The 20,451-nt window shown below is 46.3% G+C and overlaps 1 pseudogene; it reads right to left on the reverse strand.

Moving 5' to 3' along the window:
* Positions 1-12,490, reverse strand: part of LOC121857387 — a 117,291-nt pseudogene extending 104,801 nt beyond the window's left edge.
* Between the last annotated feature and the right edge of the window lie 7,961 nt (positions 12,491-20,451).

The following is a 20,451-nucleotide window of genomic DNA, read 5'->3' on the forward strand; positions in this document are numbered from 1 at the left end:
CTACCAGTACCTCTACCACCACCACTACCAGTATCTCTACTACCACCACTACCAGTACCTCTACCACCACTACAGTACTTCTACCAACACCACCATCCTACCAGTGCCTCTACCACCACCACCACTACCAGTACCTCTACCACCACCACCACCCTACTACCTCTACCTACCAGTACCTTAACCACCACTACCAGTACCTCTACCACTACCACCACTACCTCTACCACACCACCACAACTAGTACTTCCGCCACCACAATTACACTACCACCATACCACTACCAGTACATCTACCACCACCACCACTACCACTACCACCACCACACCACTACTAGTACCTCTGCCACCACCACCACCACCACTATCTCTACCACCACCACCTGCCACCACCACCACCACTACTGCCACCACCACCACCATCACCACCAGACGTCCACTGTCGGCTGGTCATTTGTGGTGTAGTTATGCCAGGTTACTGCAGGTGAGTCATGATGCCTCTGTGTGTGTGTGTGTGTGTGTGTGTGTGTGTGTGTGTGTGTGTGTGTGCTACTTCTGTTATTTTTTCTCTCTCTCTCTCTCTCTCTCTCTCTCTCTCTCTCTCTGTATCTGTTCCTCACTTTGTGTCTATCTTTTCCTGTTTATGTCTCAGTATGTCTTAGTGTGTCTGTCTCAAGTCTGTCTTGGGGCTACTGTCTCTCAATCTCTCTCTCTATCCCTCACTGTCTCTCTCCTCTCTCAATCTCTCTCTGTATCTCTGTCCCTCACTGTCTCTCTCCTCTCTCAAGCTCTCTCTCTATCTCTGTTCCTCAATACTAATAGGGTTTCTTTTTCAGAAATCCTACATCAGAAACCTCGTAATTTAGGTAAGGTAAGGTAAGGTAAGGTAAGGTAGGGTATGGTAAGGTAAAGGTAAAGGTTAAGTTAGGTAAGGTAAGGTAAGGTAAGGTAGGTAGGGTATGGTAAGGTAAAGGTAAAGGTTAAGTTAGGTAAGGTAAGGTAAGGTAAGATAGGTAGATAAGGTAAGGAGATGGTGAGTGGAGTAAGGTAAGGTAAGGTAAAGGGAGTAAAAGGTAAAGGGAGTAAAGGTAAGGTAAAAGGTAAGGTAAGGTAAAAGATGGAGTGAGTAAGGTTAAGTTAGGTAAGGTAAGGTAAGGTAAGGTAAGGTAGAGGAGTAGTGAGTAGGAGTAGGTAAAGGTAAAGGTAAAGGTAAGGTAAGGTAGGAGGTAAAAGGGTAAGGTGAGGTAAAGGTTAAAGTTAGGTAAAGGTAAAGGTAGGGAAAGGTAGGTAAGGGTAAGGTAAGAATGAAGATGAAGTTAGGAGGTAAGATGAGTTAGGATTGTAAGGTGGGTAAGGTAAGTGTAAGGTAGGTAAGGTAGGTAAGGTAAAGGTAAGGTAAGGTAAGGATTAGGTAAGGGTAAAGGTAAAGGTAAGATATGGAGTAAAGGTAAGGTTAAGTTAGGTAAGGTAAGGCAAGGTAAGGTAAGGTAAGGTAAGGTATGGTAAGATGGAAGTAAGATGGGTAAAGATAAGGTGAAGTAGAATGGAGTGGAGGAGGTAAGGTAAGGTAAGATAAGGTAAAGGTAAAGGTAAGGTAAGGTAAGGTAAGGTAAGGTAAGGTTAAAGTTAGGTGGGTAAGGTGGGTAAGGTAAGGTAAGGGTATGGTAAGGTAAGATGAGGTAAGGTAGGTAAGGTAAGGTTAAGTTAGGTAAGGTGGGTAAAGATGGGTAAGGAGGTAAGGTAAAGGTAGAGGGTAAAGGTTAAAGGTAAGTAAGGTAAGGTAAAGGTAAGGTAAGGTAAAGATAAGGTAGGGTAAGGTAAGGTAAAGGTAAGGTAAGGTGAGGGTAGGGTTAAGTTAGGTAAGGTAAAGGTAGGTAAGGTAAAGGTGAGGTAAGGTAAAGGTAGGGGTAAAGGTAAGGTAAAGGTGGGTAAGGTAAGGTAAGGTGAGGTAAGGGTTAAGTTAGGTAAGGTAAAAGGTAAGGTAAAGGTAAAGGTAATGGGTAGGGTAAAGGTGGGTAAAGGTAAAGGTAGGGTAGGTAAGGTAAGGTGAGGTAAGGTTAAGGTAAGGTAAGGTGAGTAGGTAAGGTGGGTAGAGGGGTATGGTAAAGGTAAGGTAAGGTAAGGTAAGGTAGGGTAAGGTGAGGTAAAGGTTAGAGTGGGTAAAGGTAAGGTAAGGTAAGGTAAGGTAAAGATGGGGTAAGGTTAAGGTAAGGTAAAGGTAAGGTAAAAGGTAAAGGTAAAGGTAAAGGGTAAGGCAAGGTAAGGTATAAAGGTAAGGTGGGGTAAGGTTAAAGGTAAGGTAAGGTAAAGGTAAAGGTAGGTAAAGGTAAAGGTAAAGGTAAGGTAGGGTAAGGTGAGGGTAAGGTTAAGAAGTTAGGTAAAGGTGAGTAAAGGTAAGGTAAGGTAAAAGGTAAGGTAAGGTAGGTGGGGGTAAGGTTAAGTTAGGTAAGGTAAGGTAGGTAAAGGTAAAGGTAAAGTAAGGTAAAGGTTAAGTTAGGTAAGGTAAGGTAAGGTATGGTAAGGAAGGTAAGGTAAAGGTAAGATGTTAAGGTAAGGTAAAGGTTAAGTTAGGTAAGGTAAAAAGGTAAGGTAAGGTAAGGTTAAGTTAGGTAAGGTAAGGTAAAGGTAGGTGGAGTAAGGTAAAGGTAAAGGTAAGGTAAAGGTTAAGTTGGGTAAGGTAAGGTAAAGGTAAAGGTAAGGTAGGGTATGGTAAAGGTAAGGTAAGAGGGTAAAGGTAAGGTAAGGTAAGTTAGGTAGGTAAAGGTAAGGTAAAGGTAAGGTAAGATAAGGTAAAGGTAAGGTAGATAAGGTAGGTTAAGGTAAAGGTAAGGTAAGGTAAATAAGGTTAAGTTAGGTAAGGTGGGTAAGGTAAGGTAAAGGTAAGGTAGGTAAGGTAGGGTAAAGGTAAGGTAAAGGTAAGGTAAAGGTGGTAAGGTAGGGGTAAGGTTAAGTTAGGTAAGGTAAGGTAAAGGTAAGGTAAGGTAGAATGGGTAAGGTAAAGGTAAGGTAAAGGTAAGGTAAGGTAAAGGTAAGGTAAGGTAAGGTAAAGGTAAGGTGAGGTAAGGTTAAGTTAGGTAAGGTAAAAGGTAAGGTAAGGTAAAGGTAGGGTATGGTAAAAGGTAAGGTAAAGGTAAGGTAAGGTAGGGGTAAGGTGAGGTAAGGTTAAAGTTAGGTAGGTAAGGTAAGGTAAAGGTAAAAGTAAGGTAAAGGTGAGGTAAGATAAAGGTAAGGTAAGGTAAGGTAAGGTAAAGGTAAAGGTAAGGTAAGGTAAGGTAAGGTAGGTAAGGTGAGGTAAGGTTAAGTAGGTAAAGGTAAGGTAAGGTAAAAGGTAAGGTAAAGGTAAGGTAAGGTAAGGTAGGGTAAGGTAAGGTAAAGGTTAAAGTTAGGTAAGGTAAGGTAAAAGGTAAGGTAAAGGTAAGGTAAGGTAAAGGTAAAGGTGAGGTAAAGTTAAGTTAGGTAGGTAAGGTAAAGGGTAAGGTAAGGTAAAGGTAAAGGTTAAGGTGGGTAAGGTAAGGTAAGGTAAAGGTAAGGTAAAGGTAAGGTAAAGGTAAGGTTAAGTTAGGTAATGTAAGGTAAGGTAAGGTAAGGTAAGGTAAGGTAAGGTAAGGTAAGGTTAAGTTAGGTAAGGTAAAGATAAAGGTAAGGTAAGGTAAGGTAAAGGATGGGTATGGTAAGGTAAAGATAGGTAAAGGTAAGGTAAGGTAAGGTTAAGTTAGGTAAAGGTAAGGTAAGGTAAGGTAAGGTAAGGTGGAGGTAAGGTTAAAGTTAGGTAAGGTAAAAGGTAAGGTAAAAAGGTAAAGGTAAGGTAGGTTAAGTTAGGTAAAGGTAGGGTAAGGTAAGGTAAAAGGTAAAGGTGGGTGGGTAAGGTAAGGTTAAGTAAGGTAAAGGTAAGGTAAAAGGTAAAGGTAAGGTAAAGGTAAGGTAAAGGTAAGGTAAAGGTTAAGTTAGGTAAGGTAAGGTAAGGTAAGGTAAAGGTAAGGTAGTAAAGGTGAGGTAAGGTTAAGTTAGGTAAGGTAAGGTAAGGTATAGGTATGAAGGTAAGGTAAGGTAGGGTATGGTAAGGTAAAGGTAAGGTAAAGGTAAGGTTAAGATGGTAAGGTAAGGTAAGGTTAAGGTAAGGTAAGGTAAGGTAAGGTAAGGTAAGGTAAGGTTAAGTTAGGTAAGGTTAAAGAACTTACCGCATCACGACAGAGACCCGTTGTGTATTGTGTACTAACTCTTGAGGACTAAAGGAAGAGTTATTGAAGAGACGTATGTTGGTTGTGTGTGTGGTGATTGTATCTTAGGTTGTGACTGGGTGTGAAGGTGTAGAGGGGCAAGTGGGCGGTGTGGGTGGAGTTGTTAATAATAATAATAATAATAATAATAATAATAATAATAATAATAATAATAATAATAATAATAATAATAATAATAATAATAATAATAATAATAATAATAATAATAATAATAATACTTAACGGTTTATTGAAAGAGCATGGCAGCCGGAAGGCTGAAAATATACAGTTACATAACTGGGGAATGGGTCACTTGATTGACAAATAATATACAAGTAACATAAGTGATACAAATATGATACATAATAACTAGGTGAGGAGAAGCTCAAACTACAGGGCATTTCAACATAGCGACAGTGCAAGAAATAAGATTGACTGGGAGTGAATACACTGGTTGATTACAAGTTATTGATAATTTTTACAATGGTTGGGACTGGGCTGTTCTTATAGAGATCAGTTCGTGCGCCAGTGGGCTGGGTGAGGTTGTGGTGTCGAGCAACAATTCTCGGGCGAGGGATCTCAGGTAGTAGAAGCCGGTGTCGAGGATGGTGCAAAGCTCACCAAATTTGCAGATGAGGTCGTGGTGATGGTCAGTGAGAGCCGAGAGGGTCAGTGTGTTGAGCGCTTTGATATGTGGAGTAGGAAGGGGAGAGAATAATCTTGCATGCCTTTGCACTTTAGGTGTTTACGTTGTGTGGCATTTAGGAGGAAGACCAGGTAGGGGAGGCATAGGTGAGCTTGGGAGGTGAATGTTGAGTAAAACACGAGGAGCTAGGTGCAGGAACTCCGAGGACTTGAGTCGGCGGAGGAGGTGGAGAGGAAACTGGAGGATTGACAACTTCACTGATGTGTGGTTCCAATTAGTTTGTTGTCTATGGTGACGCAGAAGAGCTTAGTGGAATCTACAACCTGGTGTGTTGGACCCAAAGTAATGGAAAGGGGTGGACAACGTCGGAGGAGGTTGATGTAATAAACCATGGTCTTGGTATGGTTGATGGTGACGTGGTTGTTGGTGGCCCAGTTTTGAGACTGTTCAATAAATCCTGAAGGGCGGTATAGTCAGGAGCAGAATTGTTGACGCTGATCCCAATGGTGGAGTCGTCGACATATTTCCAGCGAGCGGGGGTTTCTCTTAGGGCATCATTGATAAGCATAAGGAAGCATAGTGGTCCCATCTTGGTGCCTTGGGGGACGCCACAGGTGAGTGGCTGAAAGGTGGAGACAGCCCCTCGGAAAAGTACAGCTTGGTGTCGGTCACTGAGGAAGTCTGTAAGCCATGTGGGTTGGGTGGGTGGAGTTGTTTGTGTGGATGATGTGGGTGGAGTTGTTTGTGTAGGTGGTGTGGGTGGAGCTGTTTGTGTGGGTGTTGTGTAAGATGTATGGAGATGTTCGTGGAGTTGTGTGTGTGTGTGTGTGTGTGTGTGTGTGTGTGTGTGTGTGTGTGTGTCTCAGCACCACCTCCCTAAAGCCTTCATCACCCCTCCTCCCCCTCTTTATGTTGCAAGATCGGGAGGGATTGAGGAAGGTGAAAGATTAAGGGGAAGGAAGGAGATTAAGGGGAAGGGGGGTGAAGGAAATGATCGGTAATTAGGAGAAAGGGACGAATTTAATAAGAGAGGGAGGAACTGTTTAAGAAGAGGAAAAAGGAAGAAGAATTAGCAGATTGAAAATAGTTAATCGCAGTGTTCGGGCTCATATGTTTCTCTTAACAAGTGGAGATGAAATTTGGGGATTACACACAGAGAGACAAGAGGCTAAAGATCACAGCTGGGAGACAGGAGAGGTGCGGCAGGTGATGGTGACAATGATGCTCCAATCAGATGACGTACACACACACACACACACCTCTACACGGTCATCCCATCAACACGACATGGATTCCCAGACGATCGTAAATTCAACCTTTCTCCATAATTAAGGCATGAGAAAGCGGTTTTAGTTATGATGAAGTCGTAAGTGAAATTCGGATATAATTTTCGTATCTTAAGTGAGTCCAGTCATGAGTAAGATTTTGCGTAAGATTTCTAGTTGTGGTGACTATCTGGTAACTCAAGGGGCAGCATCGCGTTAATGACATTCCCTCAACACTTCTTCGGTATATTAGTCCCGGGTAGAGGGAGTGTACCTCTCACCACTCACCAACTCTCAAACAACCGTAACTAATAAACAACTACCTGTCAAAATGGCATCCATATTTAACTGAGACTCTACTGAACGAAAATATTCCATTATTTATACTCAATTAAGAGGAAGAATTAATGTGCCACTCTTTGACGAACCGAGTCATTATTGAGGACAAATTAGGTGATTCTGTTGGTGTATGAGTGAAGGTAATTAGTGTTTTAATTATTCTCAACTTATTACCTTCTTCACTCAAACAGTCAAATTTTTCATTAAATGATTCTGTTGATTTTTATGTTGATATTAAATTAGTATTTTTTGTTTACATCTTCTATTTGTTTACTATAGTGTTGTTTGTTTACATCTTTCATTTGTTTACTAGTGTTGTTTGTTTACATCTTCTATTTGTTTACTATAGTGTTGTTTGTTTACATCTTCTATTTGTTTACTATAGTGTTGTTTGTTTATTTGTTTACTATAGTGTTGTTTGTTTACATCTTATATTTGTTTACTAGTGTTGTTTGTTTACATCTTCTATTTGTTTACTATAGTGTTGTTTGTTTACATTTATCTTATATTTGTTTACTAGTGTTGTTTGTTTACGCCATCAACCCTTTCAATATATCTGCACACACACACACACACACACACACACACACACACACACACACACACACACACACACACACACACACACACACACACACACACACACACACACACACAGCCTCCCCTTCATCTGGTTCTCATAACAACTTTGAGGTAGAAGAGAATGATTGGGTCATTACAGTCGTCCAGAAGCTGTCAGTGAGTGGTTGGCTCCACAAGGCCCTCGTGATTAACCTCCTCAGAGAGACGGGCTGTTTACCTCGTGTCTGTCTGTTCATTTGTGTGGGGATGTAACAACTGTCTGCGATGGTTGTGGAGTGGTTGTTGTTGTGGTGGATTGGTTGTTGTTGTGGTAGGGAGGTTGTTGTGGTAGTGGGAGTGGTTGGTAGTGGAGTGGGTTGTTGTTGTGGTAGTGGGGTGGTTGTTGTGGTAGTGGAGTGGTTGTGGTAGTGTGGTTGTTGTGGAGAGGAGTGGTTGTTGTGGTAGTGGAGTGGTTGGGTAGTGGTTGTTGTGGTGGTAGTGGAGTGGTTGCTTGTGGTAGTGGGGTGGTTGTTGTGGTAGTGGGTTGTTGTTGTGGTAGTGGAGTGGCTGTTGTTGTGGTGGTGTGGGGTGGTTGTTGTGGTAGTGGAGTGGTTGTTGTTGTGGTAGTGATGGGTTGGTGTGTGCTGGTGGCAGTGATGGGTGGTAGTGTGGCTGTGGTAGTGATGGGCTGTTGTTGTTGGGGTGGTAGTGATGCTGTTGTTGGGTGGTAGTGAGTGGTTGTAGTGATGGGTTGTTGTTGTGGTAGTGATGGGCTGTTGTTGTGGTAGTGATGGATGTTGTTGTGGTGGTGGTGTGGTTGTTGTTATGGTAGTGAGTGGTTGTTGTTGTGGTAGTGGGGGTGGTTGTTGTGGTAGTGTGGTTGTTGTTGTGGTAGTGGTGGTTGTCAGGTGGAGGGCTGTTGTTGGGTAGTGGTGGGGTTGTGGTAGGTGGAGTGTGGTTGTTGTGGTAGCAGTGGTGGTGGTTGTGTAATGGAGTGGTTGTGGTGGTGGTGTGGCTGTTGTTGTGGTAGTGGAGTGGTTGTTGTTGTGGTGTGGTTGTTGTTATGGTAGTGATGGTTGTTGTTGTGGTAGTGGGGTGGTTGTTGTGGTAGTGTGTTGTTGGTTGTGGGTGCAGTGGTGGTTGTTGTGGTAGTGATGTTGCTGTTGTAGTAGTGGGTTGTTGTGGTAGTGATGGGTTGTTGTGGTAGTAGTGTGTGGTTGTTGTGGTAATGGAGTGGTTGTGGTGGTGGTGTGGCTGTTGTTGTGGTAGTGAGTGGTTGTTGTTGTGGTGTGGGTTGTTGGTGGTAGTGTCTGTTGTTGTGGTAGTGGGGTGGTTGTTGTTGTAAGGGAGTGGTTGTTGTGGTAGTAGTGTGGTGGTTGTTGTGGTAATGGAGTGGTTGTGGTGGTGGTGTGGCTGTTGTTGTGGTAGTGGAGTGGTTGTTGTTGTGGTAGTGGCTTGGTTGTGGTAGTGGAGTGGTTGTGGTTGTGGTAGTGGAGTGGTTGTTGTTGTGGTAGTGGAGTGGTTGTGGTAGTGGAGTGGGTGTTGTTGTGGTAGTGGAGGGGTGTTGTTAGGATCTTACACACTGTAATAAAACGTGTGTATGGAGAAGAGAGGTAAGTGCCATGGTGGTGGTAATGACTTAACATGTAACATCCTATATTAATGATCATGTTTAACCTGAGTAACTCTACTGTACACGAGGAGGAAGAGGAGGGGAGAGAGGGGGGAGGAGGAGGGGGAGGAGGAGGAGGAGGAGGAGGAGGAGGAGGAGGAGGAGGAGAGGAGGAGAGGAGGAGGAGGAGGAGGAGGAGAGGAGGAGGAGGAGAGGAGGGGGAGGAGGAGGGGGAAGGGGAAGAAATGAAGTAAAAAGGAAAGGAAAGAGTTATGCCAAAAGCCACGCTGAGCCCGCCACGGAACCTAATTCTTGGTCGTGATCGTAAGCCAAGGCGATGTCTCTGCCTTATCGGCTATTTTTGCGTAAAAAAAAAAGATAATATTTTAAGTGGCAATGAGTTGGTCAGAGAGTGGCAGTGTTGGTGAAGGGTGTGAGTGTGCTGGGAAGAGAAGTCATGACCCGTCTTTGTGGTAAATGACTATTGTTAAGTCGGAACGTAATGTGAGTTTACGCCTATGGTAACGGTCGGGAGTCTGGCACCATGTCATACAGGGTTGTGTAGCAGCTCCTACAGTATAGTGTCGGCTGTACAGCAGCCACGGTGTGTGAGGACTGTCTTGGTGTGTGTCACTGGATGTGAGCAAGATCAGTGCTGAGTTATTTTCAAAGTGCTTTCTCCTCTTGAGAAACCCTTTTGTAAGATGAGGGTTTACAGAATGGTAATATATCCTTCCTATCAGTAGGGTTTATTGGTAATACAATGAGAGACCCTTAAAAGGTTTATGATGAAGGACACTTTTTCCTACTTTTTTACGGTGTACTACTATTACTACTACTACTACTACTACAATCAGTCAAACATCTAACCTTGTACACTACCAAACCATGTGATAGAATTCTCCTCTCCTCCCTCTCCTCCTCCTCCTCTCCTCTCTCTCCTCTCTCCTCCATCTGCGCTACCCCTCATCACTCCCATACCCACTACCATGCAAGCCACACCCTTAAGAGAGTTTGGTGTCACCTCAGGTATGGTCTACAGTGGACCTAAAGCCTGGCAACGACACCAGTAGCGGCGGTGAAAGTCCTGGGGAAGAGACAGTAAGGAGTGGTCTCTTGCTTCTCCGTATTGTACGTTATGATGGGAGTGGTTGATGGGGGAGACGATGGGAGTGGTTGATGGGGGAGACGATGGGGTGGTTGATGGGGGAGACGATGGGAGTGGTTGATGGGGAGACGATGGGAGTGGTTGGTGGGGGAGACGATGGGAGTGGTTGGTGGGGAGACGATGGAGGTGATGGGAGACGATGGGAGTGGTTGGGGGGAGACGATGGAGTGGTGGGGGAGACGATGGGAGTGGTGATGGGGAGACGATGGGAGTGGTTGATGGGGAGACGATGGGAGTGGTTGGTGGGGGAGACGATGGGAGGGTTGATGGGGGAGACGATGGGGTGGTTGATGGGGACACGATGGGAGGGTTGGGGGGAGACGATGGGAGTGAGGGGAGACGATGGGGGTGGTTGATGGGGAGACGATGGGAGTTGGTGGGGGAGACGATGGAGTGGTTGATGGGGAGACGATGGGAGTGGTTGGTGGGGAGACGAGAGTGTTGACGATGGGGTGTGGGGAGACGATGGGAGGGTTGGTGGGGGAGACGATGGGAGTGGTTGGTGGGGAGACGATGGAGTGGTTGGTGGGGACGATGGGAGTGGTTGATGGGGGAGACGATGGGAGGGTTGGTGGGGGAGACGATGGGAGTGGTTGATGGGGAGACGATGGGAGTGGTTGGTGGGGAGACGATGGGAGGGTTGATGGGGAGGATGATGGGAGTGGTTGATGGGGAGACGATGGGAGTGGTTGGTGGGGAGCCGATGGGAGTGGTTGATGGGGAGACGATGGGAGTGGTTGGTGGGGAGCCGATGGAGGGTTGGTGGGGAGACGATGGAGTGGTTGATGGGGGAGACGATGGGAGGGGGGTTGATGGGGGAGACGATGGGAGTGGTTGATGGGGAGACGATGGGAGTGGTTGATGGGGAGACGATGGAGTAGGTTGATGGGGAGACGATGGGAGTGGTTGATGGGGGAGACGATGAGGGGTTGATGGGGACGATGGGAGTGGTTGAGGGAGACGATGGGAATGGTTGATGGGGAGACGATGGGAATGGTTGATGGGGAGACGATGGGAGGGTTGAGGTGGGGGAGACGATGGGAGTGGTTGATGGGGAGACGATGGGAGTGGTTGATGGGGAGACGATGGGAGTGGTGATGGGGAGACGATGGGAATGGTTGATGGGGGACGATGGATGGAGTGTTGATGGGGGAGACGATGGAGGGTTGATGGGGAGACGATGGAGTGGTTGGTGGGGGAGACGATGGGGAGGGTGGTGGAGGGAGTGGTTGATGGGGAGACGATGGGAGTGGTTGTGGGGAGACGATGAGGTGGTTGAGTGGGGAGACGATGGGAGTGGTTGAGGGGGAGACGATGAGGGTTGATGGGGGAGACGATGGGAGGGTTGATGGGGAGACATGGAGTGGTTGATGGGGAGACGATGGAGTGGTTGATGGGGGAGACGATGGAGGGTTGGTGGGGAGACGATGGGAGTGGTTGATGGGGAGACGATGGGAGTGTGATGGGGGGAGACGATGGGAGTGGTTGGTGGGGAGACGATGGGAGTGGTTGATGGGTGAGACGATGGAGTGGTTGATGGGGAGACGATGGGGTGGTTGATGAGGGAGACGATGGGAGTGGTTGATGGGGGGAACGGGAGTGGTTGGTGGGGAGACGATGGAGTGGTGGGGGGTTGATGGGGAGACGATGGGAGTGGTTGGTGGGGAGACGATGGGAGTGGTTGGTGGGGAGACGATGGGAGTGGTTGATGGGGAGACGATGGGAGGGTTGATGGGAGACGATGGGAGTGGTTGATGGGGGGAGACGATGGGAGTGGTTGATGGGGGAGACGATGGAGTGGTTGATGGGGAGACGATGGAGTGGTGTGATGGGGAACGATGGAGGGTTGATGGGGAGACGATGGAGTGGTTGATGGGGAGACGATGGGAGTGGTGATGGGGAGACGATGGGAGTGGTTGTGGGGAGACGATGGGAGTGGTGATGGGGAGACGATGGGAGGGTTGATGGGGAGACGATGGGAGTGGTTGATGGGGGAGACGATGGGAGTGGTTGATGGGGGAGACGATGGGAGGGTTGATGGGGAGACGATGGGGAGTGGTTGGTGGGGAGACGATGGAGTGGTTGATGGGGAGACGATGAGTGGTTGATGGGGAACGATGGAGTGGTTGATGGGGAGACGATGGGAGTGGTTGATGGAAGAGTGGTTGATGGGGAGACGATGGGAGTGTTGGTGGGGAGACGATGAGTGGTTGATGGGGAGACGATGGGAGTGGTTGAGGGGGAGACGATGAGTGGTTGATGGGGGAGACGATGGGAGTGGGTTGATGGAGAGATGATATGGTGATGGGGAGACGATGGGAGTGGTTGATGGGGAGACGATGGAGTGGTTGATGGGAGACGATGGAGTGGCTAGGGGGGAGACGATGGGAGTGGTTGATGGGAGACGATGGAGTGGTTGATGGGGGAGACGATGGGAGTGGTTGATGGGGAGACGATGGGAGTGGGTTGATGGGGGAGACGATGAGTGGTTGGTGGGGAGACGATGGGAGTGGTTGATGGGAGACGATGGGAGTGGTTGATGGGGAGACGATGGGAGTGGTTGATGGGGAGACGATGGGAGGAGGGGAAGATGAGGTTGTGGGGGAGACGATGGGAGTGGTTGGTGGGGAGACGATGGAGTGGTTGATGGGGAGACGATGGGAGTGGTTGATGGGGACGATGGGAGTGGTTGATGGGGAGACGATGGGAGTGGTTGATGGGGAGACGATGGGAGGGTTGGTGGGGAGACGATGGGAGGTTGATGGGGAGACGATGGGAGTGGTTGATGGGGGGAGACGATGGGAGTGGTTGATGGGGAGACGATGGGAGTGGTTGATGGGGAGACGATGGGAGTGGGTTGATGGGGAGACGATGGGAGGGTTGGGGAAAATGGAGTGGTTGTGGGGAGACGATGGAGTGGTTGATGGGGAGACGATGGGAGTGGTTGATGGGGAGACGATGGGAGTGGTTGATGGGGAGACGATGGGAGTGGTTGGTGGGGGGAGACGAGGAGGAGCTGATGGGGAGACGATGGAGTGGTTGATGGGGGAGACGATGGGAGTGGTTGATGGGAGAGACGATGGGAGTGGTTGATGGGGGAGAGACGATGGGGAGGGTTGATGGGGGAGACGATGGGAGTGGTTGGTGGGGGAGACATGGGAGTGGTTGATGGGGAGACGATGGAGTGGTTGATGGGGAGACGATGGGGTTGATGGGGAGACGATGGGAGTGATGGGAGTGGCTGATGGGGGGAGACGATGGAGTGGTTGGTGGGGAGACGATGGAAGTGGTTGATGGGGAGACGATGGGAGTGGTTGATGGGGAGACGATGGAGAGTGGTTGATGGGGAGACGATGAGTGGTGGTTGATGGGGAGACGATGGGAGTGGTTGATGGGAGACGATGGGAGTGGTTGATGGGGAGACGATGGGAATGGTTGATGGGGAGACGATGGGAGTGGTTGATGGGGGACGATGGAGGTGGTTGTTGGGGGAGACGAGATGGAGTGGTTGATGGGGGAGACGATGGGAGTGGTTGATGGGGAGACGATGGAGTGGTTGGTGGGGAGACGATGGAGTGGTTGATGGGAGGAGATAGGTTGATGGGGAGACGATGGAGTGGGTTGTGGGGAGCGATGGAGTGGTTGGGAGACGATGGAGTGGTTGATGGGGAGACGTGGGAGTGGTTGATGGGGAGACGATGGCGATGGGGAGATGGGAGGGTTGGTGGGGAGCCGATGGGAGTGGTTGATGGGGGAGACGATGGGAGTGGGTTGATGGGGAGACGATGGAGTGGTTGATGGGGAGACGATGGGAGTGGTTGGTGGGGAGACGATGGGAATGGTTGATGGGGAGACGATGGGAATGGTTGATGGGGAGACGATGGGAGTGGTTGATGGGGGAGACGATGGGAGTGGTTGATGGGGGAGACGATGAGTGGTTGATGGGGACGATGGGAGTGGTTGATGGGGAGACGATGGGAGGGTTGATGGGGAGACGATGGGAGTGGTTGATGGGGAGACGATGGGAGTGGTTGATGGGGAGACGATGGAGTGGTTGATGGGGAGACGATGGGAATGGTTGATGGGGGAAATGGAAGTGGTTGATGGGGGGAGACGATGGGAGTGGTTGGGAGACGATGAGTGGTTGATGGGGAGACGAGGAGTGGTTGATGGGGAGACGATGGGAATGGTTGATGGGGAGACGATGGAATGGTTGATGGGGAGCCGATGGGAGTGGTTGATGGGGGAGACGATGGAATGGTTGATGGGGAGACGATGAGTGGTTGATGGGGAGACGATGGAGTGGTTGATGGGGAGACGATGGAATGTGGTGCTGATGGGGGACGATGGGAATGGTTGATGGGGAGACGATGGGAGTGGTTGATGGCATGGGAGTGTGGTTGGGGGAGACGATGAGTGGTGGGGAGGGGATGGGGGAGACGATGGGAGTGGTTGGTGGGAGACGATGGGAGTGGTTGAGGGGGAGACGATGGGAGTGTTGATGGGGGAGACGATGGGAGGGTTGATGGGGGAGACGATGGGAAGGATGGTGGGGGAGACGATGGGAATGGTTGATGGGGACGATGGGAGTGGTTGATGGGGAGACGATGGGAGGGTTGGTGGGGAGACGATGGGAGTGGCTGGATGGGGAGACGATGGAGTGGTTGATGGGGAGACGATGGGAGTGGTTGATGGGGAGACGATGGGAGTGGTTATGGGGAGACGATGGGAGTTTGGTGGGGGAGACGATGGAGTGGTTGATGGGGAGACGATGGAGAGGGTTGATGGGGGAGACGATGGGAGTGGTTGGTGGGGAGACGATGGGAGTGGTTGATGGGGGAGACATTGGGAGGGTTGATGGGGAGACGATAGGGATGGTGGGAGAGACGATGGAGGGTTGGTGGGGAGACGATGGGAGTGGTTGATGGGGAGACGATGAGTGGTTGATGGGGGAGACGATGGGAGGTGGTTGATGGGGGAGACGATGGGAGTGGTTGATGGGGGAGACGATGGGAGTGGTTGATGGGGAGACGATGGGAGTGGTTGGTGGGGAGACGATGGGAGTGGCTGGTGGGGAGACGATGAGATAACAATGATGAAGAGATACTGATGGGGGAATTGACGGGGAGATTATGGTAAAGTACAGGTAAGTGAGTTAAAGCAAAGTCACAGCGCCATTGTAAACAGCACGTCACAGCAACACGTCACAGCTCCAATATAAACAAAACGCCCAGCGCCAAAATAAACATGTCACAGCGCCAATGTAAACAGCACGTCACAGCGCCAATATAAACAACACGTCACAGAGCCATAATAAACACATCACAGAGCCATAATAAACAACACGTCACAGAGCCATAATAAAACAACCGTCACAGAGCTAATAAACAACACGTCACAGAGCCATAATAAACAAACACGTCACAGAGCCATAATAAACAACACATCACAGAGCCATAATAACAACACGTCACAGAGCCATAATAAACAACACGTCACAGAGCCATAATAAACAACTCGTCACAGAGCCATAATAAACAACACATCACAGAGCCATAATAAACAACTCGTCACAGAGCCATAACAAACAACACAGAGGGAAAATGAGATCAAAATGGCTCCCCACTGACATTCCTTCAACATGTAATACCTTATACTCTCATAACTACAACTATTACCTTATACTCTCATAACTACAACTATTACCTTATACTCTCATAACTACAACTATTACCTTATACTCTCATAACTACAACTATTACCTTATACTCTCAGCACCAATCTATACTCTCCTAACTACAACCATCAATCTCATACCTCATAACTACAACTAATACCTTTAAAATTTGCTAACTACAACTACCACCTTATACCTCCCCCTAACTACAACGCCAATACCTTATACCTCATGTTCACAACTATACCTCATTACTACAACTGCCACCTTATACTCTCATAACTACAACTATTACCTTATACTCTCATAACTACAACTATTACCTTATACTCTCCTAACTACAACTATTACCTTATACTCTCTTAACTATAACTAATACCTTATACTCTCATAACTACAACTATTACCTTATACTCTCCTAACTACAACTATTACCTTATACTCTCATAACTACAACTATTACCTTATACTCTCCTAACTACAACTATTACCTTATACTCTCTTAACTACAAGTAATACCTTATACTCTCATTACTACAACTATTACCTTATACTCTCTTAACTACAACTATTACCTTATACTCTCTTAACTACAACTATTACCTTATACTCTCCTAACTACAACTATTACCTTATACTCTCCTAACTACAACTATTACCTTATACTCTCATTACTACAACTATTACCTTATACTCTCCTAACTACAACTCATACCTTATAATCTCTTAACTACAACTATTACCTTATACTCTCTTAACTACAACTATTACCTTATACTCTCTTAATTATAACTCATACCTTATACTCTCTTAACTACAACTATTACCTTATACTCTCTTAACTACAACTATTACCTTATACTCTCTTAATTATAACTATTACCTTATACTCTCTTAACTACAACTATTACCTTATACTCTCTTAACTACAACTATTACCTTATACTCTCTTAACTACAACTATTACCTTATACTCTCTTAACTTTAACTAATACCTTATACTCTCTTAACTATAACTAATACCTTATACTCATAACTACTGGAATATGAAAGATGATTTAAATGAAACATGTTGTATTTTCTTCATAAGTTGGTTGTGTTATCTCTTAGTTTTCCAACACTAACTTAACTCACTCCAAAAAGTATCGTCACAGAGAGGTTCGATAAGTCTCATAATGAACACTGTGACTCCTGTTGTCTCGGTAGGGTTGTCAAAATCCTTCGTCCGTTGTGTCATATTGTCTCCCACAAAATCGTAAGGATACTTTTTGGAGAGAGTTGTACGTGAGGGTGTGAGGAAAACTAATGCTTGGATCTGGGTAGGTTAAGTATACCTTCTGAAACTCTTTATCTCTTCAAAATTTCATAAGTTTCTCCAACCGGGAAATTATATGAATTTAAATGAATGTAATAATATTTTGTTTCACGTTATCATGATTCTTGTGGTAATATTTTTCCAAGTGATTTTTTTTTAGCATAACTGATAATAAACAATCGTGAAATATGAAGATAAGTGATAGTTTACATTGTTATGACCATTCTGATCTATTGACACTCGAGAATATTTAGCAAACGAGTTAAATATTGTAATTATGCCTAGAAAATGCATACAGAGGCATTATGACATCTAAACAACGAAAACAAAATCAAATTATAAATATCATAAGCGTAAAATCATAACAACACTATTCTTCAAAAAAATAATGTAAACAAACCACACCAATAAATTCCACAAACTTCATAAACGATTGAAACCTTAAACAACAAAAAACAAAGGACGTCGATTCCTCAATATTATACGTATATGGAACCCACAAGAAGTATAGACGCCACAAATATAAAAAAGAAGAAAATCGACAAGTAGAGGACTGAATTCCCCTATAAAAACAAAATACGAAAATATAGAATCGATACTTGAAGACTATCGGTTATACAAGTAGTAAAAGAGAGATCAAACAGAGGAAGAGGACCGGATAGGATTAGATCACCTTATAATGTGCCCGGATGGTACTAGTTAGGGATCATCGAAGCTCCATTATCAGCCGGGGAACACTTCAAGGACGCTCTGAGTTTGAGACGGTTATTGCTTTTTCCACCCTGTTAACCCTCGTCACTGTAATATTTATTGTGTTCTATCTGTTTCTTTTCAATCTTATTACATTATTTCTTTAACTGAGATGTTTATCATCCATTAGTTACTGCTTTTGTTAATCATCTTCTGATTTCTTAGTTTGTATGCTCTCTCTCTCTCTCTCTCTCTCTCTCTCTCTCTCTCTCTCTCTCTCTCTCTCTTTTTCCATTCCCTCTATTCTTCTAAATTATCTTCATTTCCTTCCTCTATCGCTTTCCCAATTCCCTTCTCCTTTTCCGTCTCTCTCACCTCCTTCTTCTCTCCCCTTCTCCGTTTATTTCTTTCCCTTCCTCTCTCTCTCTTCCCGCTTCCACGCTTCCTTCTTTCCCTCCCGTCATTCCCCATCCTCCTTAAACGATTCCTCCCTTCCTTTCCTTCTCTTTCTCTTCCTCTCTATCCTTCCTATCTCCTCCTACGTATGAGTCCTGTGTGTTACCGAAGAACAACACCATCACTACAGGGCCTCACTGAATGACAGAGATTAAGCAGAATTGTGCTTCAATATTGTCAATAAACCTCTTTAACTCTCTCTCTCTCTCTCTCTCTCTCTCTCTCTCTCTCTACTTGTTCCTCCATCATTATCTTGTTCCTCCACCATCTAGTTCCTTTACCATTTTGTTCCTCCACCATCTTGTTCCACCATCATCTTGTTCCTCCAGATCATTTTGTTCCTCCACCATTATCTTGTTCCTCCACCATTTTGTTCCTCCCATTTCCATCTTGAAAAACCTCCTCCACCACTTTCTTGTTCCCAAATGCAGATCTTTGTTCCTCCTCCACCATCTTGTTCCTCCTCCATCTTGTTCCTCCACCATTATCTTGTTCCCCAAAATTATCTTGTTCCTCCTCCAACTTGTTCTCTCCTCCACCATCGTGTTCTCCACCATCTTACCTCCAACGCTATCTTGTTCCTCCACCATCGTGTCCCTCCACCGCTTCTCCATCGTGTTCCTCCACCATCGTGTTCCTCCACCATCGTGTTCCTCCACCATCGTGTTCCTCCACCATCGTGTTCCTCCACCATCGTGTTCCTCCACCATTTCCGTGTTCTCCCACCACTGTTCTCCCACCATCGTGCTCCTCCATTATCTTGTTCCTCCACCATCGTGTTCCTCCACCATCGTGTTCTCCACTCATCGTGTTCCTCCTCACCATCGTGTTCTCCACCATCGTGTTCTCCACCATCGTGTTCCTCCACCATCGTGTTCTCCACCATCGTGTTCCTCCACCATCGTGTTCCTCCACCATCGCATCTCCACTATCACCGTTCTCCACCATCGTGTTCTCTCCACCATCGTGTTCCTCCAATTAATGTGTCTCTCCACCACGTGCTCCTCCACATTATCTTGTTCCTCCACCATCGTGTCCTCCACCATCGTGTTCTCCACCATCGTGTTCCTCCACCATCGTGTTCCTCCACCATCGTGCTCCTCCATTTATCTTGTTCCTCCACCATCGTGTCCCTCCACCATCGTGTTCCTCCACCATCGTGTTCCTCCACCATCGTGTTCTCCACCATCGTGTTCCTCCACCATCGTGTTCCTCCACCATCGTGTTCCTCCACCATCGTGTTCCTCCACCATCGTGTTCCTCCACCATCGTGTTCCTCCACCAGCTGCTTTATGTCTCAATTCATCACCCATTTATTTCACTTACTATCAACATTTTCTCTCACGTTATTTAAACATCGTACTTTCTCTTTATTCTCACTATATTCATCCATCTTTCTCTATTATTTCTTCTTCTTTTTTTTCTTTTATTTTGGTCTTGTCTTACTTTTGCTCTACGTAGTTTGTGTTGTGAATTAAAACCAAAAGAACCTAACAAAAATATACGAAAAACAGGGAATTATCGAAGGGCTGTAGTGAAATTGTATGTGAGAGAGAGAGAGAGAGAGAGAGAGAGAGAGAGAGAGAGAGAGAGAGAGAGAGATTACCCCCAATGTTTGAACGGATAAGGTCTAGTGAACATTCTCAGACAAGTCACGCCTTTCCTCCGACCTCTTCTTCTATCTCTCATCTCTCTATCTCTTTCACGCTTCTCTGCTCCCTCCTACTTTACTCCCCTCCTCCTTCTTCGCCTTACGTTACCTCACTCAGCCTTCACCAAAATCATCATCTCTCTCGATCAAATGCAAATTACTTTTCGTTTACTGTACGACGCAAGCAGTGAGCAGTTGGTCGGTTTGCTTTGAGGGTAAAAAAAAATTATACAAAATACTACTTTATATTTTTGACTCCCTTAAGAAAAAGTTGGAGATATATTGATCTAACATTAATGAACTTTATAATAAATTAATTGACTGTAGAATCACAAACGCCATTCACTTTATAGCTAAATATAGATAACTAAATCGATATTGATATATGTGAAGTTAAGAAAAAATATATATTGGAAATGAACATTGTGACTTGCCTTGATCTGTTGTGATCTGCCCCGACCTGCTGTGACCTAGTGTGACCTGCTCTGACCTGCTCTGACCTGATATGACCTGACCTGACCTTTTGTGACTTGCCCTGACCTGTCAAAACCTATTGTGAGTTGCACTAATCTGCTCCGACCTGTTGTGACTTGCACTGGCCCGACCTGACCTGTTCTGATCTGATGTGACTTGTTGTGACTTGCCCTGACCTGCTGTGATCTGTTATGACATGCCCCGACCTAGTGTGACCTTCTGTGACCTGGTGTGACCTGCTCTGAGCTGATGTGACCTGCTCTGACCTGGTGTGACCTGTTGTACCTTCTTTCACTGTAAAAGACCATCCCACACACAGTACTGACACGCTTTACCGCCACTGGGCTAAAGTTTACTATATTATGCCTTTGTAATAATAATGGT

Source organism: Homarus americanus, unplaced genomic scaffold (genome assembly GCF_018991925.1).
Source record: "Homarus americanus isolate GMGI-L3 unplaced genomic scaffold, GMGI_Hamer_2.0 scaffold19269, whole genome shotgun sequence".
In the NCBI taxonomy this organism is placed as follows: domain Eukaryota; kingdom Metazoa; phylum Arthropoda; class Malacostraca; order Decapoda; family Nephropidae; genus Homarus; species Homarus americanus.